We start from the raw sequence: 12,655 nt of genomic DNA on the forward strand, positions 1-12,655 counted from the left end.
AAGCAAGGCTTACTTTGAATCCATTAGCTTCACAAACCTAAGTCAGTTGGATCAATAAGTACTTGAAAAAGCCATCACCTTTGGACCTAGCTACAAATTATTGAAAGTATGATCAAATTCCAAATGAAAAAGACTTAAAATTGTCATTGACAAAAAATTGCAAATGTGAGCAATTAATTGAACATATAATTTTTCCCCTATTCACAGAATTTTAGGGAAATAATAGCATTGTTAGGAACAATAAGGATTCCTTGTTCCAAGTAGGTACCCATGGATATAAGCCTGTATAAAGATTTCATCATTAACTACTTAAATTTAGAAGATACTACATGCTTCAGCAGCACGTATTCCCAAATTACACTACAGAGATTAACATGGCAATTGCACAAGGATGATATGAAAATTTGTGAAGTATTCCATATTTTTCATTCTTCAGATGCAAGAAATGAAAAACAGTTATTAAAAAGTTGATTACAAAATAACAAGTGTAACAACAAACGTAATTCCTTTTAATTAAATTTAGTTTGACATTAGTGTATTAAATCTTCACCTCAGAAAGGCGTTTACATAGCATAAACTTTACAAAACTTTTGAAATTAGACAAAATTGTCATTTTATCCCAAAGAAAAATAATATTAGGACCTAGGAAAAAAAGGAATCTAAGACTTTCTATATCGAATACAATCTGAAAGGACACATTAATGAACCTATGTATTATAAAATAATATAGAATTCAAAGTATATCTAGGAAAGAATAAAATAAATTATGAACATTATAAAAACATAGAATATAGAATATTTTAAAATATTCTTTTTCAGACAAGCACTGGAAATACTTTAGTTTCTGTACTACTCATTTCAACAGATACGTTAAAATTATTTCTGATTAAAAAATCACAAACTTTGCAGAAATCATTATACATATAAACAAAAACTCTTGAATACATTTTGACATCCAATGCAGGCAATTCACTTTGAAGAATTCCACGGAATTCATTAATTTTTACAGTAAGTATTGATGTTGCCGGGCTCTGGTGGCTCACTCCTATAATCCTAGCTACTCAGGAGGCTGAGATCTAAGGTTCATGGTTCAAAGCCAGCCCAGGAAAGAAAGTCCTTGAGACTCTTATCTCCAATAAACCACTAGAAACCTGGAAGTGAAGCTGTGGCTCAAGCCGTAGAGCACTCACCTTGAGCTGAAGAACACAGGCATAGCGCCCAGGGCCAGTGTGCAAGCCCCATGACCGAGCAAAAAAAAAAAAAAAAAAAAAGATATTGCCCTTATTTGGATTGTGGAAATATTTTGTATGGACACAAAGGATGGACTTGCATTTTTGAAATTTAAGAAACTTAACCCGACCATTAGGACTTAAGAGAACAATTTGTACAGCCTCCCACAACTTCATAGAGGTAGTGGTAAATACTTATCCTTTGGGCAATTTCAAATGCAGTTTCTTCTAAGTTGTTCTTCACACCTGGTTTTATATAATGGTTCAACAGAAGGAGATCCAGTGTATCTTCGCTATCTCAATTCTCAACAGCAAGATGTAAGGGGGTCAAGAGGCCTTTAGTTGACATTGGTGTCTGTATCATGATTAAGTAAGAAAGAAGCCACTCTGGTATTATTCCACATATATACACTGTGCAGACGTGTCCAGCCATCTACAGTTATTGCATTTGCCACTTGAGTCACCAACTCACGGACAATGTCTAAGTGTCCACTGTAGGCTCCCTGATGAAGAGGGGTATACTCATCATCATCCCCTATTATTCACATGAGTGAAAAGTAGTCTCTGCACTGTAGTAAGCTTAATATTTTCAGTAGCCCAATGAAGAAATTTACTTGGATCCTTCTCCATTTTTTGTCTTGCAATTGATACTATTCCTTACTTTTTCATCCTGTTCCTCATCTTCCTAAGAATTGACTAACCAGAGACTTTGAGAGCCAGTGGGAATGAGGTTTCCATGTATTTCCCTAATAGTTCACATTGGTTGAACTGGTCAGAAATATCCGGTGAATTTTCTGCATATCTTTTTTCACCATGATTTTTATTCTCTTTTTCTAATTTTACTATTTGAAATTATTCTAACTGGAGAGTAGGGAATTGATGGAGAACAGAGGAAAGATGTTCCTCCGTATTCAAAGGTACAGGCTGAAAATGAGGACCAGTGATATCTTCATGTGCATCTTATTCTAGGAATGAGAAAATATGAAATAATGCCTTCTATATAAATGATTTGGGAAGTGGCAGAACAAAAAGTTGAAATGATGCAACCAAAAATATAAAAGCAAAATAAATTAGGATAATTATGGAGCAAACATATTATCTATGAGAACCATGAAATAGAGAAAGGAAGAGAGATAGAGATGTGCAGTGACCTAGCTAGCCACAAAATCCATGACTCTGATCAATTGATAGAGCAAACAAAATTGTATTTTTTTAAAAGATTGAAATAGAACTTATGTATTTACTTGAAATTAGTAAATACATTTTAGTAGCCTACATAAAGAGACATAGCTTTGACCAAATTACAGACAAGAATCTTAATCCTGGGTAATTATAGTAACAGATCTGACTGAAATCAGTTGAATCACACTTTTCCTGTACAATAAAGAAATAGGTCCAAGCTAGTAAAGCAGCTAGAGAAGGCAGGCAGATTGTATCTGTGACAAAACTTTGTGTAAAATGGTATTGAGGATTTCTTACTGGTGATCCACTTGCACTGGAAGCATGATTCTGAACTATTGCTTGCTGATTCTGAACTATTGCTTTGATCATTATATTCTCCAAGAAGAAAAATTGAGAATTGATAGTTTAGGACTACTAATACATTTTCACCTTCTCACTAAGCACCTTCAATCATCAAAATCACATGAAGACAATAGACAGGCCTACTTTTTTAGATGAAAACAAGTGTCTTTAAAAAAAACAATGAATTTATGTAGTCATGCATAGGACTTCTATTTTACTAATGCCTCATACATTTTAATAATGTTAGGTAACAATAAATAATGGATCTATTAGAAAGCTCTTAAAGCTCATATGTTCAATAGTGAGTTCTCTTACACAGTATCATGGTATTTTTTGTTTATGGTCTTATGAAGAAATTTACATTACTAACTTGAATTTCTGACAGGACAGTATCATCACTGTACATCTTGCTTCTATACTCTCAGGTTTACATTGCTATCTAAGTATGTGCATTAGATAACTATAGAGGAAAAAGTAGAAGCCACACTGATAGCTCATGTCTTTAATCCTAGTTAATCAGAAAGATGAAATCTGAGGATTGTGGTTTGAAAGCAGACCAAGAATAAAAGTCCATTAGATTCTGATTTGAAAGTAACGAGCAAAAGATAGAAATGGCGCTGTGGTATAAGCAATAAAATGCTAGCCTTGAGAAAACTGAAATAAAAAATAACAAATTCTGGCAAAAAGCTGTGTGTATAGTAGGAAATGTCCTGCTGTGTGTGAGAGGCTCTGAGTTTTGTCTACAGTTGTTCAGAGAACAATACTGCCATCTTCTTGGGGGTTGGAATATTCATGTGCTCAAGGACTGCTGAGACCTTGGGCTACCCGTTGGGGTGTGTGTGTGTGTGTGTGTGTGTGTGTGTGTGTGTGTGTGTGTGTGTGTGTGTGTGTGTGTGTATTTTTCCCTCATTTTTCTCTGTCCACTTCCTGAGTGCCTGTCTGCCTATTCCTATATTCGGATGGTGCCATTTCTCCATTGCAACCTTGCCTTTAGCCCCTTATCAGTATCTACAATGAGTCTTAAATTGTCAGAGACCTAAATATTCCACTTTTCCTTTGGAGCCCAAGTTTGGCTATCCATATCTTTGTCCACCTCCAGAGTATTCTGTGTCAGCAGGGCCAGCTGGCATATGTTCTCCACTGCCTCTGGGGGGCAGGGTCAGTCATGCAACGTCCTTTTTTTCAGCTGGGCCTCTGGCTGTACTGTATGTCCCACTCCCAGCCAGCTGGCAGTGGAGTGGGGGGAAGGATGGTTGCCAGTTGTTCTGACCAACTCGAGCTTGATAGCTGACTGAAGGCTAACCCAGCAAGGGTGATCCGGGGTTACATGGGAGGTGAGGCCAAGGTGGCTTGAAAATATTGGTCGATGGCTAGGAAATGTCAACAAATCTTTTCATAGCAAGTCTATCTTCCGACGCTAGCAGGGCCTCTAGACAATTCCAGATGTCCAGAATACAGAGGCACAGACTTTGAGCTCCAGGGCCAGAGAACTACGGGATGAGAGACTGGTATGGCCAGTGCCTCAATTTTCTGGGGCATTATCCTTGACCTGGCTATGTCCCCCTTGTGTAAGTTTACTTCTTTACCCAGTGCTGGCCACACACTGACCACTTGTGCTGTGCAAGTGGCAGGAGCAGAGGTGAGATCTAGGAAGACCAAAATCAGAATTTATGGCCTGAATGGGGTGTAGGGTGTCTTTAAAAAAATCTTAGAGCTAGAACTCAGAGCTTGGCACTGTCCCTGAGCTTTCTTTGTTCAAGGCTTACACTCTGACACTTGAACCATAGCTCACCTTTCATCTTTTTTAGTAGCTGAGTAGACAGAAGAGTCTCACATACTTTCCTGCCTGGGCTGGCTTCAAGTTGCTGCCTTAAGAGCTCAACCACTTGAGTAGCTAGGATTTCTGGTATGAGCCACTGACACCTGCTAATGATGTGTGTGTGTGTGTGTGTGTGTGTGTGTGTGTGTGTGTGTGTGTGTGCGTGTGTGTGTGTGTGTGTGTGTGTGTTTACCAGGGCTTGAACTCAGAGCCTAGGTGGTATCCTAGGTATCTTTAGCTTGTTTGCACAAGGTTGGTGCTGTACTACTTGAACTAGAGTAGCTCTGCTTCCCATCTTTTTCGTGATTCTTTGAAGATAAGACTTTGCCCAGGCTAGCTTTGAATGTTGATTGATCCATAGGCCTCAGCCTTGAGTAGCTAGGATTATAGGCATGAGCCACTGGCATCCAGCTGCATGGATGTCTTTTCCTACACTCTTCTGTTCTAACAGCTATCTATTTTCCCTGGCCCAGATCTCAGACCTCCACATCGGCTTCCACCAGCCTCTGACTGTGAAGAACATAAAACTCAAACCTGATCCCATTCTTTTTCCTCAGGGGAGGAGGTTATGTTTCATCCGAAGCCAGGTATAGGAGGGGTAGCTGTAGATGGGTGCTCAGTTGGGAGAGAGGTAATCTGTTTTAGCCAAGAAAGGAAGTGTGGCCAGATGCTAATAGCTCATGCTCTCATACTCCAAGCTCATCAGGAGTCTGAGATCTGAGGATTGCCATTCAGAGGCAGCCCAGTTAGAAAGGTCTGTGAGACTCTCTTCTGCAAATAACCACCCAAAAGCTGGAAGAAAAGCTGTGGCTTAAGTGGTAGAGTGCTAGCCCTGAATGAAAAATGTGAGGGACAGAGCCCAGGCCCTGAGATCAAGCCCTAGAACCAAGGTGCTTATGCGTTCACGTGTGCGCACGCACGCGCGCGTGCGAGCGCGCGCGCGCACACACACACACACACACACACACACACACACACCAAACACATACAGAGGAAGGTGGTAATGATGAGCTGAGCTAGAACTGGGGGCAGTCCTGAGGCATTGTCACAGTAAACTCTACAGGCATATCAAGTGTTTTCTGCCTAAATCCTTCTTGGGCTGAGGGGTCTGGGCCATGGAATTAAGTTCCATGAAACCAGTCCCTCCATTTGTGCACTAGGCCACAGGACTAAGGAGAGGGCACTATGGATGCTCATTTGTAGTCGGCCCACGATTGCAGACCTTCATGTGTCTCTGAGCACTGGTGAAGAAAGCAGGCCTCTGGGCACTGGGACTCCAGGGACAGCTACTGCTACAAGCATCAGCCAGCTGGCTGTGGATTCCTGAGCCTACAAGTCTTTCATGAGCCCAACTCAACACTTGCCCAAGGTGTGCCTGACAAATTCACACTCTTGTGTTACCCTCATGAATGAGCATTACCTGGTATGACATCTTGCAGCTTCTGCCCCTCCTGGCTCAGAACTGTGGTCTGAGACGTCAATTTGCTACTCAGATCCATATCACATCCATGACAGATGCCATTCTGATTATCTCTATGCCCAAAGGCTCCACCCTTTTCTGGTACTATGTCTTTCTCTGTAGACAATGGCCTCCAAACAGGCTGCTCCCAAGACTTGTAGGACACCTAGACATTGGGAGACCCTTAGGGGCCCACTGGAAAGTACTCTGCCTAGAGCCACAGAGGTACAAGCAGGCAAGAGGTTGGTCATGGGTATTGAACTCTGGGCCTGGCCATTGTCCCTAAGCTCTTCAGCTTACCACTTGAGCTACAGAGCCACTTCCGGTTTTATTGAGGTTCCTTGGAGATCAGAGTCTCCCGGACTTTCCTGCTTGGGCTAGCTTTGAACCGTGGTCCTCACATCTCAGTCTTCTGAGGACTAGTCTTTCACCACAGTGGACTAGGAGCTCCTGAAAGCTTTTCTTTACTTTTTCTGTGTCAGCACTGGGGCTTGAACTCAGGGCCTGGGTTCTGGTCTCTTAACATTTTAACTCAAGGTTAGCACTTTACCACTTGAGCCACAGCTCCATTTCTGGCTTTTAGTAGTTCATCGGCAAGAAGAGTCTCACTAACTTTCCTCCCCTTAGCTGGCTTCTCAAAAGATCTCTATCTCAGTCTCCTGAGTAGCTAAGATTTACAGGGGTTGAGCCACTGGTGGCATTGGGCTAGAAGCTTTTCTTTTCTATTTTCTTTTTATTGTGAAAATACTGTACAGAGGGGTTAAAATTACATGCGCAAGATAATGAGTACATTTCTTATCAAGCATTGTAGCCTCCTCCTTTGTTTCCCCTTCCCATCCCTTCCCAGCCTCCCCTCGGCACCCCACCCAATCCTCCCCCCCCTGCAAAGTTGTAAAGTTCGTTTTAGACATGACAACTTGTACTTCTCATTGTTGCAACGGGTCAAGCAAGCCTTCTTCCCTGCGTTTGCCCTGACTTCTACATGCAAAGGAGGTCTGAGGGTCAGGAACTGTTAAAAATACGATTCCAGCCACAGGAAATGGATGGGGTCCCTGAGAAAAAGCCGAGCTAATCTTCACCCTGGCCCCTGTGGGACTCCACCCTCTGCCCTACCTGTGACTCAGCCTTGAATGTCCTGCCATACTTGCTTGAAGCCACAGAACCTTCATTCCACCCACACCAACTGCTCTACACCTCAGGATCTTTGCCCATGCTGTACCTTATGCCTGAGGCCGTCTGCCCTGAATCCACATCTTAGAACTCCTGTGGAATTTTGGCACTGCTTATATCACCTCCTGGAGCAAGTATTTCCTTCCCTTCTCCCACTTTCTTTTCATATTGAGTTGCTAGAGATGGAACTTGTGCAGGCTGATTGGCAAATGCTCTATCTTGTGTGTGTGTGTGTGTGTGTGTGTGTGTGTGTGTGTGTGTGTGCAAGTGTGTGCCAGTCCTAGGGTTTGATTTCATGGCCTGGATGCCATCCCATCCCTGAGCTTTTGTGCTCAAGGCTAGCACTCTAGTACTTAAACCACAACTCTACTTCTGTCTTTTTGTGATTAATTGGAGAAAAGTGTCTCATAGAGACTTTCCTGCTTGCAATTGGGATCCTCAGATCTAAGTCTCCCGAGTAGCTTACAGAGGTTAAACACCAACACTTACCCTCTACCCTACCTCTTACCTATAACCTCGGCCATCCTCTGATTCCCAGAAGAATATGTCTCATCAGGCTCACTTATATTTTTGCCAATCTTGGGGCTTGAACTCAAGTTCTGGACATGTTCCTGAGCTTCTTTTGCTCAAGGCTAGAACTGTATCACTTAAGCCACAGTGCCACTTTTGGCTTTTTCTCTTTCTGTGCTACTGAGCAATCGAACCCAGGGCTTAGTGCATGCTAGGTAAGCACTCTACCACTAAGCCACATTCGCAGCCAATGGCTCCCTTCTAACGGGAGTTATGAGGGTGAGATTTATTGGCATATCCCTTTCGGCATATATATTGATATTTCATATCTTTGCCAAGATTTTGGACCAGACTGTGACTCAGCAATGAGAATGATAAATGAGTGATAGCCACTAGGCCCCAGAGGTCTAGGCTCACATCCTTCAGAGGGATAGAGAATATGGAGCCAGAAACTTTGACAACTCCTACAGTCTAGTTACTGTGATCTCCCTGGAGGCAGTGGCTGGCTGCTAGGTGTCCTGATTGGACACCTCAGCCAGAACTTAAGGCTTCAGTTATTAAATGGCAGAGAAGAATACTTTGTTCAAGCTTCCAGCTCAGACTTAGTACTCTCTGAGGGCTTGTTCCAGCTTGCCCAGGTTGGGGGACTGGGCATGGGCAACCTGCTGAATGCCCATCATCCTTACATCATCCATCCATACACAGAGATATAGAGTTATTGCCTCCTTTTTGTGGGGGGCAGGGAGGGCAGTTCCAGGTTTGTTCTATGAGTCTAGGCCCTGTTCCTGAGCTCCTTTTGCTCAATGGTAGCACTCTGTCCTTGAGCCACAGCCTCATTCATGTTTTTTTTTCCTGTGATCTCTTAAAAATAAGAGTGTCTCAGGCTTTCCTGCCACGGCTGAATTCAAATTGTCATTCTCTACATCTCAGCTTTGTGAGGAGCTAGGATTACAGGCAGAAGCCCTGGCTCCTTTGATTCTTGTCTTCTTTTTGTGCTTTTTTGTAATTTTAACAATCTGAAATCTTCAAGGTGTCATTCTAATGGTTTGCATTCGAAAGTAACTAATCAGGCCTGGAGTTTGAAAGCCAGGACTGCCACCCACAAATGGAAGGAAATCCTGAAAAACTCATTCATATTCATGTGAATGATAATGGAATGTAATACAAGTAACAATTAAATTTGCAGTAAATTCATGATTCTATTTTAGAATGCCACAGAAAATTTATTGGATTTATATCTTCCATTCTAGCACCACGGTATGATTCCCCTAATGGAAGGATACTGACTAATTTTTAATTAATGCTTTTATAAGTATTCAAACATGATACTTCATTAAATGGAGGCATAATTTAATAACTAATAATTGGTTATAGTATATATAATTTAATATCCTCACATTCCCTCTCTCTCTGTATGCATATATATATACATATCTATCTATCTATCTATCTATGTCTCTTTCTATATATAGATATATATCTATATTCTATAGATCTCTCTCTCTATATATATATCTATAGATATATCTATAGATATCTATAGATATATCTATAGATATATCTCTATAGATATATCTATAGATCTATAGATATATAGAGAGAGATATAGATATATCTCTCTCTATATATCTATATATGTATCTCTATATATCTATAAATCTATAGATATATAGAGATATATAGATATATCTCTATATAACTATATCTATATATATATATATATCTATAGATATATCTATATCTATATATCTATATCTATATCTATCTATATCTATCTATCTATCTATCTATCTATCTATCTATCCATATATATATATATATATATATAGAGAGAGAGAGAGAGAGAGAGAGAGAGAGAGAGAGAGAGAAAGATCATTCCTATGGCTTGATCATAGGTCGTCAAAACTTTCTGGATCTCAGTTTGCCAGAGGCTGGTGTGCTAAGACTGTGACCCCATTTATGGACTGGCCATTGTAGTCCGTGATTTGAAAACCCAGCATGGCCAAAAATTTATTCGTGGAGTAAGAAGCCAATTTTGACACTTTTTTTTCCTTCTCTTTGAAAGTCCTGGGTCTCAGTATGATGTATAATCCATATGCAAATATATGCTATGTGATATGATGTAATAAAAGAACTATTAATATGGGTAATAGTACTAAATAAACAAGGGTAATAAAGATCATACGCAGTAAACCCATGCACGAAAATAGATCTCATATATTAATATTACTTTTTTCCAGTGCTGGGCTTCATTTCAGGCCCTGGGAACTTATCTGAATTTCTTGTCTTCAAGGACGATGAGCCTTTCCCCTTCACCCATAGTGTCACAGAGTTATCCAGACCCTCAGTTCAAATAAAAGGCCTGCCAGAAAAATGTTGCAAATTCCAAATCAGGGCCTTATAATAATTATTATTTTTTTGCCCAAACACAGTGCTTACATTCAGGTCTTGGCATCTCTGCCACAGCCAACCCTAGGATCCTAGGACCCTAGTTCAAATCTTGGGGCTGGCAAAAAAAAAAAGAGAAGCATAAAACTGAGAAGTTCAAGAGGTGGTTTTTTACTTTTTTCCCCTTTGTATTGTGACCATCCTGGATGTAAATGACAAGGCAAGAAAGAGTACATGACTTTGCATTGCTGATGTTTGGCGGACTATTAAAGAAGCATAGCCAAAACTGTCAGATTAGGTCTGGAGGTCGAATCGTGGGATTGCCACTAATGAATGGCAGAGATTCTAAAATCCCATTCCCATGTACAGCTATACAAATGGAATGTTATAAAAGTAACAACTAAATTAGTAGTTAGTGTTTAATTATATTATAAAATTATTCACAACATTTATAATACAATGACTAATTTTCAATTAATAATTTATTATGTATTCAATCATGATCCTTAAAAAAGGAAGGAATAATTTAATTCCCAGTAATCAATAGTAATATCGTATATGTAATTTCATAGTATACAGACATCTCTCTCTTATTTCATGCATCTACAGCTATCTATCTATCTATTTATCGATCTATCTATCTATCTATCGATCTATCTATCTGTCTATCTATATCTCTGAACAGATATGTATCTATATCTCTGTAGAGATATAGATAGATAGATAGAGATATATCTATATCTCTGGAGACATTTAGATAGATAGATAGATAGATAGATAGATAGATAGATAGATAGATAGATAGATAGAGATATATCTCTATCTCTATCTCTATCTCTCTCTATCAGCCACTACTATGGCTTGTTCCCAGGTCCTCAGAACTGGCTGGAAGCTCAGTTTGCCAAAGGCTTTTGTTCTACAACTGACCCTTTCATGAATTGGGCATTGTGGGCTGTGAGTTCAAATCCCAGCATGGCCAAAATTTTATATGTTGAGTCAGAAGCCAATTTTGACACATTTTTTCCTTGTCTGTGAAAGTCTTGGGTCTCAGTATGATGTATAATCCATATGCAAATAGATTCATGTGATAAGATGTAATATATGAAATAGATGCTATATATGTAATATTACTAAATAAAATAAAAATAAGGGTAATAAATGTCATAAGTTTTAAACCCATGCACGTAAATAGATCTCATATATAGATATTATTTTTTTCAGTACTGGGGCTTGAAATTGGGCCCTAGAAATTCTTGCTGAAATTCTTGTCTTCAATGACGGCGAGCCTACTCTCCCCCATAGTACCACAGATTTACCCAGACCCTGAGTTCAAATCCCAGGCCTGCCAGAAAAACAGTGCAAATTCCAAGCCAGTGCCTTAATATTTTCTTGGCCATGCCTGGGGCTTGAACTCAGCTCGTGCAACTCTGTTTCAGTTTTGATCATCCTAGGCTGCTGTGCAGCCTCTGGACCCACAGCCCATCCTGAGATCCTAGGAGCTGAGTTCAAATCTTGGGACCATAAAAAAAGTAGAAGTTCTTGGAAGATGGCTCAGTAAACAGGGCTTGCCTTGCATCTATAAGGCCCTGGGTTAGATTCCTCAGCACCACATAAGTAGAAAAAACTGGAAGTAGTCTTATGGCTCAAGTGGTAGAGCGATAGCCTTGAGCTGAAGAGTTGAGGCACAGCACCCAGACCCAGAGTTCTGGCCCCAAAACTGAAAACAAAGGAGAAGGATAAAACTGGGAAGTTCCAGAAGGCGGTTTTATATGTTTTTTTCTTTGCATTGCAACCATTCTGGTTCTAAATGACAGGGCCTGGAAAGTGTACATGACCTTGCACTGCTGAAGTTTGGTGGGCTATCAGGGAAGCCATAGCCAAAATCAACAACCTAGACCCGGTGTGAATCCCAGGACTGCCACCTATGAATGGCGGGAGAGCCTAAGATATGCATTCTGATATATATCCATACAAATGGAATGTTGCAAAGTAATAATTACATTAGTATTTAGTGTATGATTATATTATAAAATTATGCACAATAATTATAGTATATTGACTAATTTTCAATTAATACTTTATTATGTATTCAACCATAATACTTAAATAAAGGAAGGAATATTTTCTTGATAATTGGGAGTAATATAGTATATATAATTAATTACTATACAGACATCCCTGTCTTGTTTTATACATACATATATATACTTATATATGTATGTGTATATGTGTGTGTGTGTGTGTGTGTGTGTGTGTGTGTGTGTGTGTGTGTGTGTGTGTAACAATCTACATATCTATTTCTACACTTGTCATTCCTGGGGCTCTGTGGTAGAGTGCTTGCCCAGTATGTATGAAGCCCTGGGATCCATTCCACAATATCACATGCACAGAATAAACCACAAGTAGTGCTGCCATTCAAGAAGTGGAGCATTGGTGTTGAGCATGGAAGCTTAAGGACTGTGTTTAGGCCCTTACTCAGGCCCCAGGACTGGCACCAAAAACAAGTTAGAATATTCTGACTGCAAGTATAGAAGGCCAGGATTTCAAATACCTCAT

General features: G+C 40.0%; 1 pseudogene; it reads left to right on the forward strand.

Annotated features, from left to right (window-relative positions):
* The first annotated feature begins 329 nt into the window (after positions 1-329).
* On the forward strand, positions 330-426 carry LOC138813097 (U6 spliceosomal RNA; annotated as a pseudogene).
* The last annotated feature ends 12,229 nt before the right edge of the window (positions 427-12,655 follow it).

Source organism: Dipodomys merriami, unplaced genomic scaffold (genome assembly GCF_024711535.1).
Source record: "Dipodomys merriami isolate MVZ:Mamm:240054 unplaced genomic scaffold, mDipMer1.0.p SCAF_584, whole genome shotgun sequence".
NCBI lineage: Eukaryota > Metazoa > Chordata > Mammalia > Rodentia > Heteromyidae > Dipodomys > Dipodomys merriami.